The following is a 13,654-nucleotide window of genomic DNA, read 5'->3' as shown; positions in this document are numbered from 1 at the left end:
TTGAGACAGAGAGACGCCCAACTGTTCCTTGCTTTATAGACGTGTGATCCTTTTAGCTCAGGAAGCATCACCATCCAGAATCTGTCTGTTATAGCTACTGAACTATGTAGAAATCCCAGTAGCTGTTAAGTGTCTGATTTGTGTTTGGGTGAGCCTTTGAGAATGTTTGTTTTCAATAGCAGATATTTTATAAGTAGATAACTTTATGTTCAAAATGGGACCCATAGATGAAATGTTGAACATTGCATACATAAAAATACAAATTATAAATTCATGCGTGAAAAGAAAGAAGAAACAAATACCATTCATGATGCCTTAAATTGCAGGGGCATTTTGTGTGTGTGTGTCAGGAGTGACTTGAGAAACTGCAAGCCACTTCTGGTGTGGGAGAATTGGCTGTCTGCAAGGACATTGTGCAAAGGATGCCCGGATGTTTTTTGATGTTTTACCATCCTTGTGGGAGGCTTCTCCACACTGTCCCTGGATTCGAACCTCTAACCTGACTGTCTTCAATCCTGTGGTTAGACTGATGAGTCTTAGTCAACCTTTGCTCTCCAAAGGAGCCGTTTATTACATTCCCCAAAAGCAATTTTAGGTAATTCAGAAATTTTAGATATCTAAAATTGCTGGAAGAAATATTATCAACCTTAGATATGCAGATGATACCACTTTGATGGCTGAAAGTGAGGAGGAGCCGAGGAGCCTTATAACCAAGGTGAAAGAAGAAAATACAAAAACTGGATTGCAGTTAAAAAAAATTTTTTTTAAAACCAAGATCATGGCAACCAGACTGATTGATAACTGGCAAATAGAGGGAGAAAACATGGAGGCAGTGACAGACTGTATTTCTAGGCATGAAGATTACTGCAGACACAGACTGCAGCCAGGAAATCAGAAAACGTTTACTTCTTGGGAGGAGAGAAATGACCAATCTCAATAAAATAGTGAAGAGTAAAAGCATCACATTGGCAATGAAGGTACGCATAGTTAAAGCAATGGTATTCCCTGTAGTAACCTATGGATGTGAGAGCTGGACTTTAAGGAAGGCTGAGCGAAGGAAGATAGACGCTTTTGAAATGTGGTGTTGGAAGAAAATTCTGAGAGTGCCATGGACTGTGAGAAGATCAAACCAGTCCATACTCCATGAAATAATGCGCAACTGCTCACTGGAAGGAACAATATTAGAAGCAAAGATGAAATACTTTGGTCACATAATGAGAAGACAGGAAAGCTTGGAGTAGATAATGTTGCTGGGGAAAATGGAAGGAAAAAGAAAGAGATGCTGACCAAGGGCAAGATGGATGGATGGCATCCTCAAAGTGACTGGCTTGACCTTAAAGGAGCTGGGGGTGGCGACGGCCGACAGGGAGCTGTAGCGTGGGTTGGTCCATGAGGTCACAAAGAGTCAGAAGCGACTGAACGAATAAATAACAACAAACGGATATTTTCATTCCTAAACTATTTTCACGGTAACATTTCTGTCTTGGGACTTAACATCTGACTAATTTAGTGAAAAATAATTTAAATAATTATTAAATAATTTAAATAATAATTTTAATTTTTCACTAGCAAGTAATTTAAATAATTCCTCAATTGAGGCAAAAAGCCTCATTGTGGGCTATCCATAGGAGTTAAAGAAGCCTTCTCCATCCTGGCATCAACATCATCCACAGCCGTCTTGACCAGCAGTTGTGCTGACTGGGAATATTTTGAGTTGTAGTGCAACACATTTGGAGAGCAACGGCAAAATGTTGTGTTAAGGTATGAGATCAAATAGCTAGAAAGTGGTTTCAGCTGTTGGAATCATATACAATTTGATAACTATTTGAATTCAAGGGTTTGGAAATGGTTATACATGGTGGAAAGTGGATGAGTGTTAAAATCCAATTATTCAGTAGAACTGTTCTGGATTCCCTTGTATGAAATACAAACACCCCAAAACAAACATTTCTTGGCCTCCTTTTCCCCACCAGCTGTCTCACCAAATGTCAATTTATATGTGTCCGTTGTGGCTCGGGCTCCTCTAAAATCTCATAAAATATTTTTAAAAATTATAGAACACACCACTGGCTTTGCATCAATACCAAAAGGAATAAATCACACAGTATAAATGGTCTAATATCCAACAAATATGGGAATGCAGCTTTTTTGCTATCAGCCTGCCTGCAAGAACAGGAGAGGGTCGGCGTCCTGGCTGCATCTCCCCCACACTGGTGAGAAAGCAAGCCAGGAAAGGAGGCTTTAAGAACTTCTGTCTCCCAGCTACACCCTGCTATCAGCCTGCCTGCAAGAACAGGAGAGGGTCAGCGTCCTGGCTGCATCTCCCCCACACTGTATCTCATTCTGCATTGTCCTGGTGTATCATCTGTGGAAAGCCATCCCTTTACTCTAACACTGAGAGATTTCGGGATCTACTGTTTCTACATTCCAGCTTGGATGCTGAGATTCTGCCAGTCTTCCATCAGAGGCATTACCCAAAGTTGTACGTAGACGATCCCTTTGGGTTGGTTCTCTTTTCCCCCCGGGGGGTTCCTCCTTCCCCCTCCTGGATTCGGCCGATTGTGCGCCCCGTGGGCTTGGCCGCCGGCCGCCGACTCTGGCGTGGAGGCCGAGCTGGGACGCCGCTGGGGCCGGTGGCTGCTGCGGCTGCTGCGGCGGCGCGGGACGCGGCAGATTTCGACGTCTCCGCTGCTCGGCGTCGGTGCCGCTGCTGTTCCAGGGTTGCTGGGGTTGCTCAGCGTTACCGCTGCCGCCTGTGGTGGCCTCAAGACTTCCTTCAGGACTTCCTTCAGGACTTCCTTCGGGACTTCCTGGTTTGGCTGCCCCGCTGCCTCGCTCCGGCGCTGGGTTACCTGGCCCCCGGGGCTGTGGTTACCGCTGCCGAGCGGCTCTACCGGCGTTGCTGTCGTGCGGGTGCGCTGTTGGTTGCTCTGGGCTGCTTGGCCTCCTAGGCGGCGGACCCCTTTGCGTTGGCTGACTGCTGCTCTGGCTGGCGCCGGGGCCGACTGTTCCCCGGGCCCCGCTCCGGCTTGTTTCGGCTGGGTTTCGGCTGGACCGCCGTGGGGCGGCGTCGTGTCGCCATTTTGAGCTCCATCTCGCCGGCCTCGATACGCTGCCGCCATCTTGAGGGCCAGGCTGCTTCATCAAAGCCTTAGTTGATCTTCCTAACGCTCTGGCCCTTGAAGAAATTCCATCTCCGACGGGCAACAGATAATAGAGCCAGTTTTTAAATTAACAGCTACCTGGCCATTACCCTTCGCTGTTTGCCCGGTATCCACCACCTCCCGGAAGACTGAGTCGGCCACCTGTGACCAAATTACTGCTACCTTTGCATCTCGCTGATCCAATTTTGGACAAACCGTGCTGATCGTTGTTAATCCGTCTGTCAGTGCTGATCCTTTTGACCTTGCAATCCATTTTTCGAGGGTGCTGACTATCTATGATTGTATTGACCATTGTCTTAAACTGTGCTGATCATCTTAATTGTGCTGACCTCCTCTGATGGTGCTAACTACCCTGATTGTGTGACCACCTTCTCAACTGTGCTGACTAATTTCAGTATGGTTGTGCGGAGTACTTTATTAATTGCGTGATCTTAGCACTTTACTCTATTAGCACTTTAGATTACTATTCTGTGGCACTTTAACCAACTTTAGCACTTTAATTGATTCGATACATCTAGCGTTGAATTAGGCCTCCATGACGCACTTCATTAAGCACTTTGGGGTTAATTGTTAAGCCACCGCACTTTAATTGTTATTCCATCGTGTGTGTTGACATAAGTCTCCATCTGTACTCTAAGAGCCTTAACCAAACCCCCTGATTGTGTTTAACAGCTGCTATTTATGTCATCATCCACTCCCTGGCATTTGTTAATCTGGTTGCTAATTGCATATGTGGGTCAGAGGGAATGGAATAGCTCAGGGGGACCCGAATATAACATAATAGGAACGGGAAATGATTGGAAGGCAAAGCCATGGCAAATTGGAGCTGTAATATGTCAAACAGTCTACAATGATCCTTGGGTTGTTATTATGGATGTTGAATGCGTCATGGAGGAGGGAGAGGCTTCCGTTAACCGAGGAGCCCCCATAGAAGTCGTGGTGGGGAAGGGGAGATACGGGAAAGGGAGACCTTTAATTCGGCCTAGGGAACGTAGAACAACATTAGTAATCCCAAATCGGTCTCCTGATACGGTAAGTTGGTGTAACCGGGTTGGCCGTCCCTCGGGATTGAAAGTGGTGCTGTTGAACGCCAGATCTGTCAATGGTAAAACAACTTTCATCCAAGATTTAATCCTGGATGAACGGGCAGATCTGGCGTGCATCACAGAGACCTGGCTGGACGAAGCGGGAGGTGTAAATTTGACCCAGCTTTGTCCACCCGGGTTCTCTGTGCAGCACCAACCGAGATCCGGAGGGCGGGGAGGCGGGGTTGCAGTAGTCTACAGAGATTCCATTCTTCTGACCAGGACCCCCATCCCGCAGTCAACAAATTTTGAATGCGTCCACCTGAGGGTGGGTGACCGGGACAGATTAGGGATTCTGCTAGTGTACCGTCCACCTCGCTGCACTACAGTCTCCCTACCTGAGCTAGCGGGGGTGGTCTCGGACCTGGCACTGGAGTCCCAACGGCTGCTTGTGCTGGGGGACTTCAATGTCCACGCCGAGGCTGCCCTAACGGGAGCGGCTCAGGACTTCATGTCTACCATGGCAACCATGGGGCTGTCCCAACAAGTATCTGGCCCCACCCACAGTGCTGGACATACATTGGACTTGGTTTTCTGTCAGGGATGGGAGGAAGGCGGCGGTGTTGAGGAGTTATCCATCTCTCTGTTGCCATGGACCGACCACCACCTGGTCAGCTTTAGACTTACTGCACCCCCTAACCTCCGCAGAGGTGGAGGACCTATTAAATTGGTCCGCCCCAGGAGGCTTATGGATCCGGAGGGATTCCTGATGGCTCTTGGGGAATTCCCCGCCACCTCGGTTGGTGATCCTGTTGATGCCCTGGTCGCTCTCTGGAATGGGGAGATGACTAGGGCAATAGACACGATCGCTCCAGAACGTCCCCTCTCAAGTAGCCGAACTAAACCAGCCCCTTGGTTTACTGAGGAGCTGGCAGCGTTGAAGCGAAAGAAGAGGGAACTAGAGGGCGTGTGGCGTTCGGATCCGAGCGAGCCAAATCGAACACGGTTTGTGTCCTTTTTAAGGTCATATGCCGCGGCAATAAGAGCCGCAAAGAAAACTTTCTTTGCGGCCACTATTGCGTCTGCAAAGAACCGTCCGGCTGAACTGTTCCGAGTTGTCAGAGGCCTGTTAAAACCCACCATTCAGGATGGGTGCCCTGATGACTCGGCAGCTCGCTGTGAAGCCTTTGCTCAGTTCTTTGCAGACAAAGTCGCTTTGATCCGCTCTGGACTGGATACCATATTAACGGCAGTCTCTGAGGATGTAACACGAGCATCTGCTTGTCCAATTTTGATGGATTCATTTCAATTAGTTCAAACCGAGGATGTGGACAAGGTGCTTGGAGGAATGAGAGCTACCACATGCATCCTAGACCCCTGCCCATCCTGGCTTCTAAAGGAGGCCAGAGGGGGATTGGCCGAGTGGGTTAAGGTGGTGGTTAATGCCTCCCTTCGGGAAGGCATATTTCCAGCCAGCTTAAAGCAAGCTGTGATAAAACCGCTGTTGAAGAAACCATCACTGGACCCCACTCAATTCGGCCTGTTTCCAATCTCCCCTTTTTGGGCAAAGTCATGGAACGTGTGGTGGCCTCACAACTCCAGGCATTCTTGGTAGACACGGATTATCTGGATCCGGCACAGTCTGGCTTTAGGCCGGGGCATGGTACCGAGACAGCCTTGGTCGCCTTAGTGGATGATCTCCGTCGGGAGCTCGACAGGGGGAGTGTGTCCCTGTTGGTGCTACTCGACCTCTCAGCGGCCTTCGATACCGTCGACCACGGTATCCTTCTGGGACGCCTCGCGGGAATGGGTCTCGGAGGTACTGCGTTGCAGTGGCTCCGGTCATTCCTCGAGGGTCGGTCTCAGAAGGTGTTATTGGGGGACTCCTGTTCTAACCCACAACCTTTGTTTTGTGGGGTTCCTCAGGGTTCAATACTGTCCCCCATGTTGTTTAACATCTACATGAAGCCGCTGGGCGAGATCATCCGGAGTTTCGGGGTGCGGTGTCATCTGTACGCAGATGATGTCCAACTCTGTCACTCCTTCCCACCTGCTACTAAGGAGGCTGTCGAGGTCCTGAACCGGTGCTTGGCCGCTGTGACGGTCTGGATGGGGGAGAACAAATTGAAATTGAATCCAGACAAGACAGAGGTACTCCTGGTCAGTCGCAGGGCCGAACAGGGTATAGGGTTACAGCCTGTGTTAGACGGGGTCGCACTCCCCCTGAAGACACAGGTTCGCAGTTTGGGTGTGATCCTGGACTCATCGCTGAGCCTGGATCCCCAGGTTTCGGCGGTGACCAGGGGAGCATTCGCACAGTTAAGACTCGTGCGCCAACTGCGACCGTACCTTGGGAAGTCTGACTTGGCCACGGTAGTCCACGCTCTGGTTACATCCCGCCTTGATTACTGCAACGCTCTCTACGTGGGGTTGCCTTTGAAGACGGCTCGGAAGCTCCAACTAGTCCAACGGGCGGCAGCCATGGTACTAACAGGAGCAGGGCGCAGGGAGCATACAACTCCTCTGCTGTACCAGCTCCACTGGCTGCCGATTAGCTACCGGGCCCAATTCAAAGTGCTGGCATTGGCCTTTAAAGCCCTAAACGGTTCTGGCCCAACATATCTATCCGAACGTATCTCGGCCTATCAGCCCACCAGGACCCTAAGATCTTCGGGAGAGGCCCTTCTCTCCATCCCGCCTGCTTCACAGGTGCGGCTGGCGGGAACGAGAGACAGGGCCTTTTCTGTGGTGGCCCCGCGGCTTTGGAATGCCCTCCCTATAGAGATAAGATCAGCCTCCTCGCTGATAGTATTTCGGAAAAAACTCAAGACATGGATGTTTGAGCAAGCATTCGGCTAATCCGATGCGATCAAGGACCGGCAATCACAGACAACGAAATTGGATTATGATTTTAATTTAAGAGATGCATTGGTCTGTATTGGTGGCCCAATACTGTGTATTGTATATGTATGTGTTTTATATTTTTAATTGGAATATTGTTGTTTTTAAATGTTGTAAACCGCAATGAGTCGCCGTTTTAGGCTGAGATATTAGCGGTATACAAGTGTACTAAATAAAATAAATAAATAAATCAACAATTGATTAAGTATTCAGAATTGGAATTTTAAAGTATAGGATATTAGCTTTTGTCCTGTTTTGCTGCATGAGGATTTCAAGTTACATGGTTTATGCAGGTTACGGTCCCTTTCAGGCAAACCCTATGGGTTTTATCCAGACTTAGCCATGCTTAGAATAGATTCACGGGGGAAAATGAACACAATAAAAGATGAGGGAAGAGTTTGGTTTTGAAATTTGTTTTGCCTTGCAAGTATCCTGGAGATCATAACACTTTAAGCTCAAACAACAAATATGGTTTTCCACCAATAAAAATATCTGTTTGTTGTCTACCATCAAGTTGTTTCTGGTATATGGTGAACCCAAAGCAGGCTTGCACAGTATGTGGCCCGAGGCCCGGATACACATTTGGTGGAAAGCGCAGGGCCTCTGAGCCTAAGCCTTAGAGAGGGAGGTCACATGCAGCGCTACAGGAATCCGAACCTCCCATTAAATGGTATCAGATCTTTATTCAAGGTGGCTGGAATCTTATTCAAGGAGGTTATATTAGAATGTAACATTAAATTAGCCATTTTAGAGGAAGAGGAAGGCGACAAGGAAGAAGGGTCTCAGTTCTTGCCTTTGCTACCCTCTGCCACTCTTTACCTCTATGGTTTTCCCATCTGGAGCCCTCCGGTGGCACAGTGGGTTAAACCTTTGTGCCGGCAGAACTGAAGACTGACGGGTTGCAGGTTTGAATCTGGGGAGAGTACGGATGAGCTCCCTCTGTCAGCTCCAGCTCCCCATGCGGGGACATGAGATAAACCTCCCACAAGGATGGTAAAATATCAAAACATCCAAGTGTCCCCTGGGCAGCGTCCTTGCAGACGTTGCCCAATTCTGTCACATCAGAAGCGACTTGCAGTTTCTCAAGTCGCTCCTGACATGAAAAAAAAAATCTGGTAGCAAAACCACCAACTCCTAATTGCTATTCTCCCTTTTTCTTTGCATGTGGGTTGCCTCTGTCATCTCCTCCACTTCAGAGGGAAAAACCTCCAACCCTGCACCATTCATTTCCCTCACTTGTGATGGAGAACTTTAGCTTCACCGTGAAGACCCCAGAATGACTTCATGGCAAAGCTAAGTTTCTCTTTTTCTGTGAGGGAACTTCATGCTCTTGCAGAATACAAAATCCATGAATTTCATAGGATGCATTCATGACACAATGTGGAATTCCATTGACAATATCTACAGATTCTTTATCGGGAGTATATTCAATGGCTTGAATATCTCTCTCCCCCCCCCCGCAACCCAGCAAGATTGACTTAGGTGAAAGGGAATACATGGGAAGGGGAAAATATTGAGACAATATATAGAAGATGAAATGACAAACATTGGAAATTTTAGGCAAAATGATTACATTGTTTGTACTAATATTACTCATGAATTCATTTTGAGAATTTGAAGCAATTAGTGAAATAGAAGTACTTATTTATTTATTTATTTATTTATTTATACCTCACCCTTCTCAACCTCCAAAGAGTGACTCAGGACGGCTTCCAACAGGCAACTATTTGATGGCAACACAATATAATAACATAACATAAAATACAATTAGCATACATTAAAACAATTATAAATAGACATTAAAACAGTTTGCCGGTTCAAATCGTCATCCAAATCAGTCCATTGCAGTTCACTAAAACCTTATCTTCACCAGTAAATCAGTCTATTCTGCAAATACTTGGTCCCACAGCCAGGATTTGAGGTTTTTTCCGGAAGATCAGGAGGGATGGGACAGATCTAATCTCATAAGGGAGGGAGATTCACAGCCGAGGGTCCACCACAGAGAAGGCTGTGTCTCTTGTCCCCACCAAACATGACTGCAGTGGCAGTGGGACCGAGATTAGGGCCTCGCCGATGATCTTAAGGTCCATGGTGGTTCACAGAGGGAGATACGTTCAGACAGGTAAACTGGGCTTTAGGGCTTTATATGCTAAGACCAGCACTTTGAATTGTGCCCGGAAGCTAATAGGCAGCCAGTGGAGCTGGCATAACAGAGGAGTTGTACTCTCCCTGTATCCTGCTCCCGTGAGCAACCTAGCCGCCAAGCGTTGGACTAGCTGGAGCTTCTGAGCAGTCTTCAGAGGCAACGTTGTAACGTAGTGCGTTGCAGTAATCTATTTGGGATGTAACTAGAGTGTGGACCATTGTGGCCAAGTCAGACCTCCCAAGATACGGGCACAGCTGGCGCACAAGTTTTAATTGTGCGAAAGTTCCCCTGGCCACCGCTGAGACCTGGGGTTCCAGCCTCAGTGATGAGTCAAGGATCACTCTCAAGCTGTGAACCTGGGCCTTCAGGAGGAGTGTAACCCCATCAAGCACAGGATGTAACCTATACCCTTTCGGCCTTCCAACTATTATATTATATTATATTATATTATATTATATTATATTATATTATATTATATTATATTATATTACAATAGTTTGATAACTGTCTTGGCTTGAGGAGTTGTGTCTTTTTAATGTTTGTTAATGTACTTTTTAATCTTTTTCAGAATGAAAGTAGAAATGGGGTGGAGATGTTATTGAGGGAATATCATGAGATTGTCTAAGGCTTGCACAACTGGAATCACTAGGGTGTTGCATGGTTTCAGAAGATCTCTGAAGATGCCAGCCACAGATGTAGGCAAAACATTAGGAGAAAATGCTGCTAGAATACAGGCTTACAGCCTGGAAACCAAACAATCCCTTATAGTGGAATTTTTTTAATATTTGATTCCTTTGTTTTGTTTTCCTTTAGTGCCTTGTTTTTTGTTTGTTTGTTTGTTTTTTGTTTGTTTTTGTTTGTTTGTTTGCATTTTTGAAAATAATAATTAGGTTAAAAAGAAGAAAATATCCCCTTTCCCACAAATCAGAAAAACAAATCTTTATTTGGCCTTTTTAACATAAGGGACAACATTGTATATAATGGGACTTGATCATCCATGGGTTTTGTTATCCACAGGGGTCCTAGAACAGCATATACCAAGAACCCCCTGTATAGTGCTATAATTGTGTGGTATGAATGGACTCCAGTTTACCCAAGTACATGTTGTACTGTTCTGAAGAAGTGAAACACAGCATTGAACATTTTTGATAATTTCTTTCTAAAATCTGTTAGCTTTTGTGCATATTTATCAGTCTGTCATGCAAGAAGTCTGTGCCAGTTTTCATCAGACCAAAACTACTTATGTTCTAGGAATGGGGAAAATGTCATTTGAGAGCCGACTGCCATCTGAAACATTTCAGGCCATTCAACAGTTTACAAAGTCCTTTGTTGTGAGAAAAAGGGCCAGAAACGCCACTGCAGAAGACTAGGATTCCAAGCCAACCATTAGTCATTGCAAGGATTCTTTTCTGTCCCTTCACGCTGTTTTGTAATACAACCAGGCTACTCCAGAAATAAGACTGAATTTTTGGGATGTAAAGCGATTAAGGCTGTAGTCCTATTCACCATTATTGTACGTCTCGTTCATCTCAGTTGAACTTCCTCAAATAAATATATTTTACTTTATATAAAATATAAAGGCCAGACCCCCAAGAACATGTACAGCATGAATTAAAACAAAATTTCAATTACAAACCAATAATTTCCCACCTCCCAACAAATGTCAAGAAAAAGCAATCAATATTGAAACATTCAAGATTTTTTTTCTCACAAAAGATAGAAAACCCTTCACAATATTTAGAAACTGCATTTCCATGACAGAGTTTTACTCAGGATTGCACAACATTCTGAAGTAGAAATGCACCGTTGTAAGTCTGCCTCTGACCATGACTTTTTGCTTATTTTGCACAATGTTTTGGGAAAGCAGGGACAGGATAGGACACAAGAATAGATGTACTGGATGCCAGTAATTAATTAATTAAAGATGCATTGCAAACTGGAGTTTTGGGTCTGGTTTTCTAGTCTTTCTTGATAGATGTTTGTGCAGGCGTTTGAGTAATTCAGTGCAATTTTGGTAATTTGAACATAGGAACGGAACAATGGACGAACGAATTTGGATCACGCTTGGATGATGAGGCGATTGGGGATGGGATTTGTGATAATTGTGTATTGATTATTGTTTATTAGTTATTAATGGATATGTGTAACTTAATTGTAATTGTATATTAGTATTGCTGTTTTTATTGCCTTTGCTGTTTGGAAACCACTGTGAGTCGCCCCCGGGCTTGAGATACAGCAGTATACAAGAATAGTAATAATAATAATAATAATAATAATAATAATAATAAGTACCAAGAAATGGGAAAAACACATTAATAAAACAAAAACCTGCACAAATCCCTTTTCAATCTCTGATCTAAAGCACTGCTTCTTAAACTGTGGGTCCTGACCCCAAAGGGGGTCCTCTTAGCTCAATGTTGGAGTCCCTCAAAAAATTGGCAATAGTTAAAGTTTTCTGAATGCCATCTAGTGACTGTTTTAAACAATTACACCAAACAGTTTACAGTGGACTCTTCAGAAGATGCTTCAGCTAGACTACATAAAAAGGAAAATCAGCCAGTTTAGCAAGCCTGGCAAATACTGATCAGTTATCAGTAAATTTTTGGTTTTTATACCTTATCTATCTATCTATCTATCTATCTAGAGTAATAAAAGTTAACATTTGTGGGTATGTATGTATGTATGTATGTATCCAACCAGGTGGTGGGCAATGTATTTTTCTGGTTGGATCTCCAAGTTCCACAGACCACTGTGACCCCCATGAATGTCAGACCTGGACCAAAATTGACACACAGACATATGACCTACTTTACATCCTGCTGAAGTTGGGGGAAGATGGACCACGAACAATGGGATTTGCAGTAGCTCCACCCGCTTCAGCTCCACTTTCCACAAGCCACTGACACCACTACAAATGACAGACCTGGACAAAACTTGGCACACAGACCCACCCCCCCCCACCCCGCCCAATGGTCCTGTTTTGGGGGAGGGTGGACCACAGATGATGGGATTTAGAGTCCATTCACCTGATTCCACAGTCAACGGACCACTGCGACCCCCACCAGACCTGGACCAAATTTGGGACAAATATCCCCTCTGATCCACTTTATATCTTGGTGAGGTTTGGGGGAGGAGGGACCACGGATAATGGCATTTGCAGTAGATCAGAAAGAGAAGCAGGAAAGCATACATTTTCAAGGTAGGGTTACGGAAGGTGAACTTGCCAAAGCTTAAAAAACAATGACAGTTACTAAAATCAGTCAGCTAAGATATTTTCCCCACTAAACATCCATGAGCCTTGGGAATAAATATGCCAATTTTAAGAAGTCCCTGCTTTTTCCTTCTCCCCACTCAGAAACATGTGGGTTTTCTAAAACAAGCCACCTGGCAGTATTTCTTTCAGGGGAATCAGAAGAGCTGGATGCTGTTATGTCATTAGGAATCGGACACTGTAAGTAATTAGGAATCTGCCACTTCTTCATTATTTAAACAAAACGAAAACCACAGCACTGTTTGTGTAACCTATATTTGTTCAGTTGGTGTTAATAGCTTACAGAAACTGAAACTACCCAAAACTGTATCATTTGACATGGTGAAAAGTAAATAAGACCACCACTCTCACAGTATTGGCAGGAGCTGATGACTTGTAATCTACTGGCACAAGAAAAAAAGTCCAACCATAATTTGCAGGAAATTGCCATTTCAAAGCTAAATAATCCTTCTTTTAATGTGCCAATCATCCCTTCTGAGAAGCTGAAGGCAAAAAGGATCAAGGTCTCAACGAGATGAAAAAGTTACAATATTTATAAAGTCAAATTATAAATGCATTGTCATTCATTACTGGGAAAGATACTTGAATAAAAAAGTGTGATGATAAACAATGTTTAAAGTATGCTGGCTGGTCTTTCAGACTTAAATCCCACTTTGAGTCCCCATTAAAAAAATAAAACAATAGACTGAACATATTTTTTTACTTATCATTCAGCAAATGGATCTACTTTAATTATGACTAGCAATGGAATTCAGACCTCCATGCCTTATAGAAGAGCACATCTGTGTCTTCTAAGAGTCTTATAGAAGAATGTAGCCTCTGCCTTCCAGTCAACTATTGACTTATATTGACTCCAATCATTTCATAGAATTTTCTTAGGCAGGGAATACTCTGAGGTAGATACTCAGAGGGAGTTACACAGAGGACATGGAGGAAAAAGTGTGCTAATGATAGTCTATTGCTAAGGGTCAATTGTCATTTTAAAATGACATAAAATTATAGTACAATTAAAATGGCATAGTCTTCAAAGTTCATGGTTTTGGCCAACCTTCTGCCATATTTTAGTCATTCCAGTCCTTATAGTAGTTTGCCTGACTAACATAACTGTTACATACCTAGTAGTACAGTTCCTTTCACTTTATAATGA

This window comes from Anolis sagrei, chromosome 3 (genome assembly GCF_037176765.1).
Source record: "Anolis sagrei isolate rAnoSag1 chromosome 3, rAnoSag1.mat, whole genome shotgun sequence".
Lineage (NCBI taxonomy): Eukaryota > Metazoa > Chordata > Lepidosauria > Squamata > Dactyloidae > Anolis > Anolis sagrei.
Note: the sequence above shows the minus strand (reverse complement) of the source record.